This window comes from Chrysochloris asiatica, unplaced genomic scaffold, assembly GCF_000296735.1.
Source record: "Chrysochloris asiatica unplaced genomic scaffold, ChrAsi1.0 scaffold00019, whole genome shotgun sequence".
NCBI lineage: Eukaryota > Metazoa > Chordata > Mammalia > Afrosoricida > Chrysochloridae > Chrysochloris > Chrysochloris asiatica.
In genome coordinates this window covers 16,810,633-16,819,647 of record NW_006408537.1, presented here as the reverse complement: position 1 = coordinate 16,819,647, position 9,015 = coordinate 16,810,633, and positions in this window count along the sequence as shown.

Genomic DNA, 9,015 nt, shown 5'->3' with positions numbered 1-9,015 from the left:
AGAAGTACAATTAAGTGTTCTGGAATACTCATACTTCTCAATGTTGTCCATAGCTTGTCATGATCCACACAATTGAAAGACTTTGCATAGTCAATAAAGGACAGGTAAACATCCTTCTGGTATTCTCTGCTTTCAGCCAAATGACCATGAGAGCTACAAATAATTAACAAAAATGTATTATGTAGATGAATACAATTGGCTTTCAAAATTGATTTCTCAACAAAAGTGAAGAAAACTAAAATAATTGCCTTGAGAATCAATACATAGTTAATTCAAGAACACTTGATAACTAAAATCTAACTTTGATCAATAGCAAGGCTATCTCCATGAATTATTTGGACAATGACTTCAACTATGCATTTATTTGGCCATGAGAGCAAAAGAATAAAGTGAAAGGTTTCTGTTTTGATGGAAATTTCTTAATGCCAAATTGGTTTCATGGGGAAATAGATAGGAACATGTTGTTTGTAACTAGAATGATTTTCTATCTATTTTTAGATTCAGAATGAGAGCTGGCACTCCATGACCATAGCTGTATTAACTTTCAAGGCAAAATGTTGAATGTGAACATTTGGGTGAGTTTACTGTTTTTGAGGTATTTAGCAAAGCTTGCTGGTAGCTGTCCTGGTTATTATGGATAGTGATATAAAGTGCTATGGATTTTTTGAGAACTGTTATTAAAGCAACGTCCACATAATGGTGCTTGTGCTTGTTAATTATGCCTTCAGGGACACCAATGCGTCAGCATTTGCTAATGATGTGGTTTGAAATCAAAGACCCAGTTCTTAGATGCCTTCTTTGGCAGTTTATTCAGGATATTTTTTGTTTTCGTTGTCTGATTTTTTAAAAGAAGAAAGAGAAGAAAAAACTCTACAGTAAACAAAAATGGTTCTTTTCTATACACAAAGATATTTAATGATGAGGATTTATAAGGAACAAATGTCAGAAATAAAAAATTTGAATAAACAGGCATAAATTATTTAAAATCTATCATATAACTACATGGACTCTAGTTTGTAAGTCTCATTTTCAGCACATGATTTCACTATCTAATTGAAAGGCAAACTTCTGTCACCCTCTCTACTACATCAAAGGATGCAATTATTCCCAAGTACAAAGCCTGATTCACTTTTTTAATTCATCAACCTACTCATGTATCCCCCAATTAGACATAATGTCATGCGATTTACAACAATTCTTATTAGCATCAAATATATAAAGTATAGTCAACAAACCAATTAAAAGCCCTAAGTATCTTACTTTGAACATAGCATCAATACAATTAAATAGGAAATAAAAGTTCACAGTAATAATGTGTAAAAATTGAGCTAGAAAATATAGTTAAATTATAATCTGCAAAATACTGCTTGCTAGTCTGTATTATTATTACCAAATTACAGAAAAGGAAAATAATATTCAAAAGGTATTGGTAATTTTCTCAAGGTGGCATTGCTAATTTAGTGGCAGACCTTAGATTTACACTTACTGCTCTTCTTCCAAAATCAAATTACTTTCAACTATACTCAGGTACAAAAACAATGACATTGTTGAAATATTTTGTAATATCAGATTTCTAGATATCTAAGTTGTTGAAGACTAAACTTAGCATGTTTCTCTCTCTCTCTGTATGTATATATATATATAGTGTGTGTGTGTGTGTATAATTTCTGTCAGTGTCATGAGCATTCTCATTATCTTTGACTTTTCCCATTTGTCTTAGATATCTAGTGCTGCTATGCCAAAAATGCCACAAGTGAATGGTTTTAACAAACAGAAATTTGTTCTCTAACAGTTAAGGAGGTTAGAAGTCTAAATTCATATAACCAGCTCTGGGGGAAGGCTTTCCATTTCTCTTGGTTCACAGTTTAAGAGAAGGTCTATGATTCCTTTGAACATTTGTGACCCAACATTCATTGGAGATCTCCATGTGTCTTGGCATCAATCTTCCTGTGGTTCTAGGAATTACTCAGTACAGGGAGTGCTTGTCCAAATGACACACTTTACTCCTGAATCTTCTTTCTTGGTGGTAGCAGGTCCCTCTGATCTTTGCTGTCTTCTTTCTACTTTATCTCTTGTAAGATGAAAGGTGTTGCAAGCCACACCCAAGGGAAACAACCCTTACATGGGATCAGGGACCTCTGTTGTTGTTAAGTATCGTCAAGTTGGTTCAAACTCATAGCAACCCTGTGTAGTGTTTTTGAGGAATGGCTACATTGTAGCCCATCTTTAATCCTTGTATTGCTTCATTACGTCAGATCTCATCATAGAGTATCATTACATAGTTGAAACATTACACCACTACACAACTGGCAAACTATTGAGAATCATGGCCCAGCCAAACTGACATACATTTTGGAAGAAACAATTCAATTAATTATATCTTTCACCTGCTATATTTTACATGATAATAATTAAACCCAAATTAGTCTTGCTGTGGTTCTGTGGATTAATACACCAGACAGTAAAGCTGTTTGAACTGCAAGGTAGACAGTTTAAGCTCAGCAGTTGCTATCAGAAACCCTATACAAGGTGGTTATGGGTTGGAACCAACTTGATAGCACTTAACAACAAACAACAAATATAACTCAAATATCTTGTTTAACTTTATTGATAGAAAAGTCTTAAAATGAGCTAGACTTTTGCCATTACTCTAATTGTTGTAGAATAGTAGGCAAATTATTTAATGATATTTAAGAGTGTTCTAGCTTTGTTTACTATTGAAGTGATGAGATTGATAGGTGAGACAAGGACTTGTGTGAATATTTGTCTTCTCTTTACCATCACTTCTCAAGTTATTTCTCCTTATCCAGTACAACACTTCATCTCAACCCTTTCTAGATGTGATGGCAAAAAAAAAAAAAATCATAAAATAATGTTTAGAGATTATATACATATATACGGAACTCTGGTAGCGTAGTGGTTATGAATTGGGGTGTGGGCCACAAGGCCACCAGTTCAAAATTACCAGCTGTTCCGTGCGAGAAAGCTGTGCCCGTAAAGATTTACAGCCTCAGAAACCCTGTACAGGGTTGCGGGTTGCTATGAATCGGAATCGACTCCACGGCACATAACAATATATATATATATCTGTATATATATACATCTATCTATCTATCTATCAGATGTCCCATTGGAAATTCAACTGTGATTACCTCTGTATGAACTAAAGAATATGTGTGGGGTTAAGAATTTACCTTTAACAAATGATTTGATGTTTGTTCTTGCTTCCTGAGATAACCTCTGAAACTCTGGAATTTGCCTATGATAAGGCCTGTATAATATGTCTTTGGTTTATGTTAATAAGATGATTGAGATGAAGACTGTGCAGAACAGAAAGACTACCTCCTCCTGTCAGGTGACTCAAAGAGTGGGAATGATTCAATCCATCATGACTATGCAATAAGACCACAATAAAGGTTCTACTTATGAAAGTTCCATGAGCTTCCATATTGGTGAATGACATCAATGCATGCAAGAGAGTAGCACATCTCTCTCTCTCTCTTTTATGTTTTTATTGTGATTTGAGTGATAGTTTACATGGAAGAACACCAGTTTTATACTCATCATTTCATTGCAATGATTAAAATCTCTTCTGGGTATATTCATTCAATAGCATTTGCTTCTATTCCCGCTGTTTTGTTGTCTTTTTTTTTTTAAAGGATGTACACAAAAATACTCAGGAACATATAATCATTTAAGCAGCCACCAAAGGGCACATTCTGCAAGTTTGGCTTCTTGTCACCAGCACCTGGCTGCCAGCACACAGCCTTTCTCTTTCCATGAGTCTAGAGTCCTCAGTTGCTCTATTTCTTCATGCCCTCATCTCTGTCTCCATCTCTGGTGTCACTGCTTCTCTGGATAGGGTCCCACATTCTGCTTATGCTCATCTCCCTTGATGGTCCTAGGGGCCTCTGTTCCTGGAATGTAAGATTAACTACTCCCCTCTTTTTGTTACAAAACTGATCCCTTTACAGTTAGTGCATCTCTTTTTAATACATGGAAGTTCCACATTTAGAACTCTCCCAGGTCTCACCTATATGTATTTTTTATTCCTTTTGTTATAATAAAACTGAAGTTTTAAGTATATTGCTTTTTGGAGTTCTGTGAGCCATTATAGTGAATTATCAAACACAATGGATGAGTAAGAAACAGCAGATCAGAAATAAGGGGGATTGGAGACCCTGAGCTTATGGCTATTATACTAAGTGGGTAAAGGCATCACTTGAATTCTATAGCCAGCAAATCATAACTGACGGTGGCATACAGAGACATCAAGCTTGTGGTTGATATCTAAAGTCTTGGGTGGACCTTGTAGTCTAGTGACCTTTAATATGTAAACACTGACCTAGCACAAGATTGATAGGGTCAGAGGGAGAAGGGCAGCATAGGCAATTGAAATCGTAACAGAAGTGGAACAGAGAAGAACAGAACTGATAATATATTGATTGATATGGATTGATCACCATTATTTGGTGTCAAAACGTGGTGAGTAATTTGATTTCCCACTCAGCAACAAATTAAACAGTGTACATAAAAATAGTTTATATTATAAAGATAAGTAGTGAAAGATAAGACAACTTAGGTGACTTGAATGGTCAAGTGCTTGATTATTAGCCAAAAGATTGGTGGTTTGAATCTATCCAGAAGAGTCTCAAAAGACAGTCTTGGTGATCTCCAACAACATACCCACCAGCCACTCTGTGAAAGAAAGATTTGGCAATCTGCCTCTGTGAAGATTACAGTCTTGTAAATCCTGTGGAGCAGTCTGATAGGGTCATTATGAGATGGAATAAACTCAGTGGTATACAACAAAAATGACAACATGACACGTTGTTCAACACAACTAACAGTAATATACTTTTTCTGTGTTAAACAATAAAATAGCCACTTGTTTTTATTCTATTAAAATAGTGATGACTAAGGGAATAAATACAAAAATGTTCATAAAATTATATTAGAAGTTAATACATGCACACACACCTTGCCTAGACTTAGACATGAGACATTAGAGTTTGATTGGTCTAATTCCAATTGGATATAAAGAGAGAGTATGATTTTCTCTGCTGTGTTATTTGCCAGCATGTCAATTGTAAAGCTTCTTAAACCTGCCTCTAGATCATTGTGTGTAATTGACTAATTCCTGAATGGAATATTTGTAAAGTAATATTTATATTTATTTATATAATATTTGTAATTATTTGTATTTATAAAAGTTGCCTTATTAAAAATATCCATTACTTCAGTTATTTATTAAGTACTCACTTGCTTTAGTCTTCAGTGTCATTATCCAGATGTTGTTCCTTGCCTGCTTATAATTAAATTCTAAAATTATAAAACCTTTACTCCCCTGAATATTTGTATTTATGATTTATGTATATTATGGTCTTCAAGTATATTTTAGTATTCATGTTGCTTTTGATGATACAGTAATTTGTGATCTTAGTTTATTTTTAAGACGAAATTATGAAGACTTAAAAATGATTCTTTCCTACTTAGTTAAAAGTGCTTAATATTCTTAATATTATACAAAAGTATTCCTGAATAACTAGAGTGTGATGAGGGGAAGAAGATGAGGCACTCTGATCCCATGAATATTTGCACTCTCAGAAAAACTATGTAGTGTTGCTATGAGTTGGGATCCATCTGATAACAGTGGGTTTGATTTTTAATTTTTAGAGTACAATAAAGCTATTATATAGTTTGAGGTAAAAATATTTAGTCATAAAACAATATCAATTGAATTAAATGAATATTTTTAAATGATTTACACCATTTACATTTTTAATTGAAGTTAAATACATTGTGCCACTATTCATCTGTCAATTTGTCATACACTAGTGGCTTGTGAGTTGCTATGATACTGGAAGCTATACCATGGTATTTTAAATACCAACAGGATCACCCATGGTTGACAGGTTTAAGCAGAGCTTCCAGATTAAAACAGACTAGGAAGAAGGAGAGTGAGACTATTTCTGAATGCTTAACCCCTGACAAACTTTTGAATAGTTGTTAAGTGCCGTTGAGTCTGTTCTGACTCACAGAGACCCTGTATACAGTGTCAGATATAGTGTCATAAAATGAAACCATTATGAATAGCAAAACAAAATTGTCAGGTATTGTGCCAGAACATGAGCACCTCAGGTTGAAAGTCACTCAAAAGAGCTTCCTTTTCAAGATAGAGGACTTGGAACTAGAGCTATCATTGCTGATGTCAGATGGCTCTTGGCTGCTAGCAGAGGATACCAGAAAGATATTTGCTTGTGCTTTATTAACTATTCAAAGACTTTTGGCTGTGTGGATCATGAATAGCAATGTGTACCCTAGCGAAGAATGGATGTTCCAGAACATTTAATTGTGCTCATGAAGAACATGTGCATAGACCAAGAGGCCATTATTTGAACAGAACAAGGAGTTACTGAAAGGTTTAAAATCAGGAAAAGTGTGCACAAAAGTTGTATCCTTTCACCATACTGTTTCAGTCTGTATTCTGAGCAAATTATCTGAGAAACTTGATTATATGAAGAAGAACAAGACATCAGGATTGAAGATCCATTAACAACCTGTGATATACAGATGATACAACCCTGTTTTATTGAAGCAAAAAGTACTTAAAATATTTACTGATGAAGATCAAAGACCACAGTCTTCAACACCGATTGCTCCTCAATGTAAAGAAAACAAAAATCCTCACAATTGAACCAATAAATTGCAACATCATGATAAATAGAGAAAAGACTGAAGTTTTCAAAGATTTCATTTTGCTTGGGTCCACAATCAACACTTACGGAAGCAGAAGTCAAGAAATCAAAAGACATATTACATCAGGCAAATCTGCTGTGCAAGACTTTCGAAAAGTGTTCAAGAGCCAAGATGTCACCTTAGTTTCAATACTTGTACTACTTAATTCCCACCACCACAATTCTCTTCCTTCCCCAACCATGAGTTTCTGCATCCCAATCTGTAAAATGTTTGAGTCTGAACACTCAGTTGACTATATATAAATTTATTTTATTTTAAACTATATTTTTGTTCACACTAACTAAATTTTATTGAGTGATATGTGAAAGGTTAATCAATATAACCCTAAACAGTTATTTTAATATTTATTGGACATAGTTAGAGACAGTATTGATGTCTTCAAGTTGGTTTTGACTCTCAGCAACTCTGTTTGGGTTTACAAGGCTATAAATCTTTATGGGAACCAAAGTCTCCTCTTTCCCTTGAGGAGTGACTGATGGATTTGAACTGCTTACCTTTTGGTTAGCAGCCCAAAGTGTAACCCATTATGATACCAAGGGTTCTATATTAAGAGCTAATGTAGTACAAATACTTCTCCAACATTACGATATTAAAAACAATTAAATGTATGTCTGGAACAAGAATTTTCTATAAGACAATGAAAACAACTATTGCTACATTATATATTATGAGCAACTATTAAGATGATAAAATTATATTTAAATTTTCGGAATGAAAATTTTATTAAATATCTTTATACAGTTTAACCATAATCAACCAATTGAATTTATTGAGTATTGCAATGGAACATAGGTGTTATGCTGTTGTTGTTACATGTCATTGAGTTGGTTCCAACTCATAGCATTCGTATGCACAGCAGAATGAAGCACTATCCAGGCCTGTGCCAACCTCACAATTGTTGTAATGTTTGACCACATTTTTGCAGCCACTGTGTCAATCCATCTCATTAAAGGTCTTTCTCTTTTTCACTGACTTTCTATCTTACCAAGCACAATATTCTTCTCTGAGTTCAGGGCCCTTCTGATATTTCCAAAGTTTTGAGAAAATGAAATAAGATCCTCTTTTATGTGTCAGTCTGTCAGTAGACACCCTGGAAGTACAGTCATTAAGAGGACAGCTTTGAAGCCAAAGTTTGGTAGTTTGATCTCATCAACTACTTCTTGCAGGACAGATGTGGCTTTCTGCTCCATTAAAGATTTACAATCTTGGAAATCCTATGGAGCAGTTCGACTCTATCCTGTAGGGTTGTTATGAGTTGGCATCCACTCAATGACAATGGGTTTGGCTTTTGAGTTTTCTGTTAAGATTTGTTTTGTTTTCTTTTCTCTGAATCCTCTATTTAAAGCATTATATAAATATGTGAACAATACTACACAAATTTATATCCTCACAAATAAGACACAAAGGAAATACAATGGGAAATCTTCAGATATATAACTTAGTTCCATCCCAGGAATCAGGAAGGGCTCTGAGAAGGAGAGTATTGAAGACATTTTAAGAAGCAGACAAGATTTGGCTATGCAGAGATCACAGGAAGGCACAGATATTTTCCTTAGTAAAAACAGATGAGCACAGCAAACTGTAAATTTCAAGGTAAGTGTATAGAAAATAATTAAATTTGGTGGAAGCATAAAGTGAAAAATAATGAGACACAACATTGAAAAGATCGTTTGGGACCATTCTATAAGCATTTTTGATATGAGGTTGCACAAATTATTTTTTGATAGTAGTAAGCATAGATATTTTAAAAAAATACTAATTCTATTACTTTTGTAATACATGTGCAGTAGTCAAGTCTTCAAATAGTAGAGTCGTCAAATCCTTGAATATTTTATACTTTAAACTTAAAAAATTTCTCCCTTCATTTCTAACTTTCTTTCTTTTAGTTTGCTAGTTCCCTATCTCTGGGGCTTAGTCAGGATTTGTCAAAAAGCTTTTCTAAGAGTCCCAGAGTGGATATCAGGGCATATATTTTTGCCAGCTCTGTCTATGATGGGAGATATTTAAGGAGAGGAAATAAGAAGGAAACTAAAATCATTCACTTGTTTTCGATGGTGAATAAAGTGACAAAAAATAGGTCAAGCAGACAAGAGCTTACCCATTGAAACCTGGGTCTTTTATTAACCATTATTAGTAAGTAACAAGTTGTTACTCCATAATGAATAGTTTGTACTAATTATAAAGGATACCCACTTGTCTTTCAGTTTGTCATACTGTGGTGGCTTCTGTGTTGCTGTAATGCTAGATAGAAGCAAT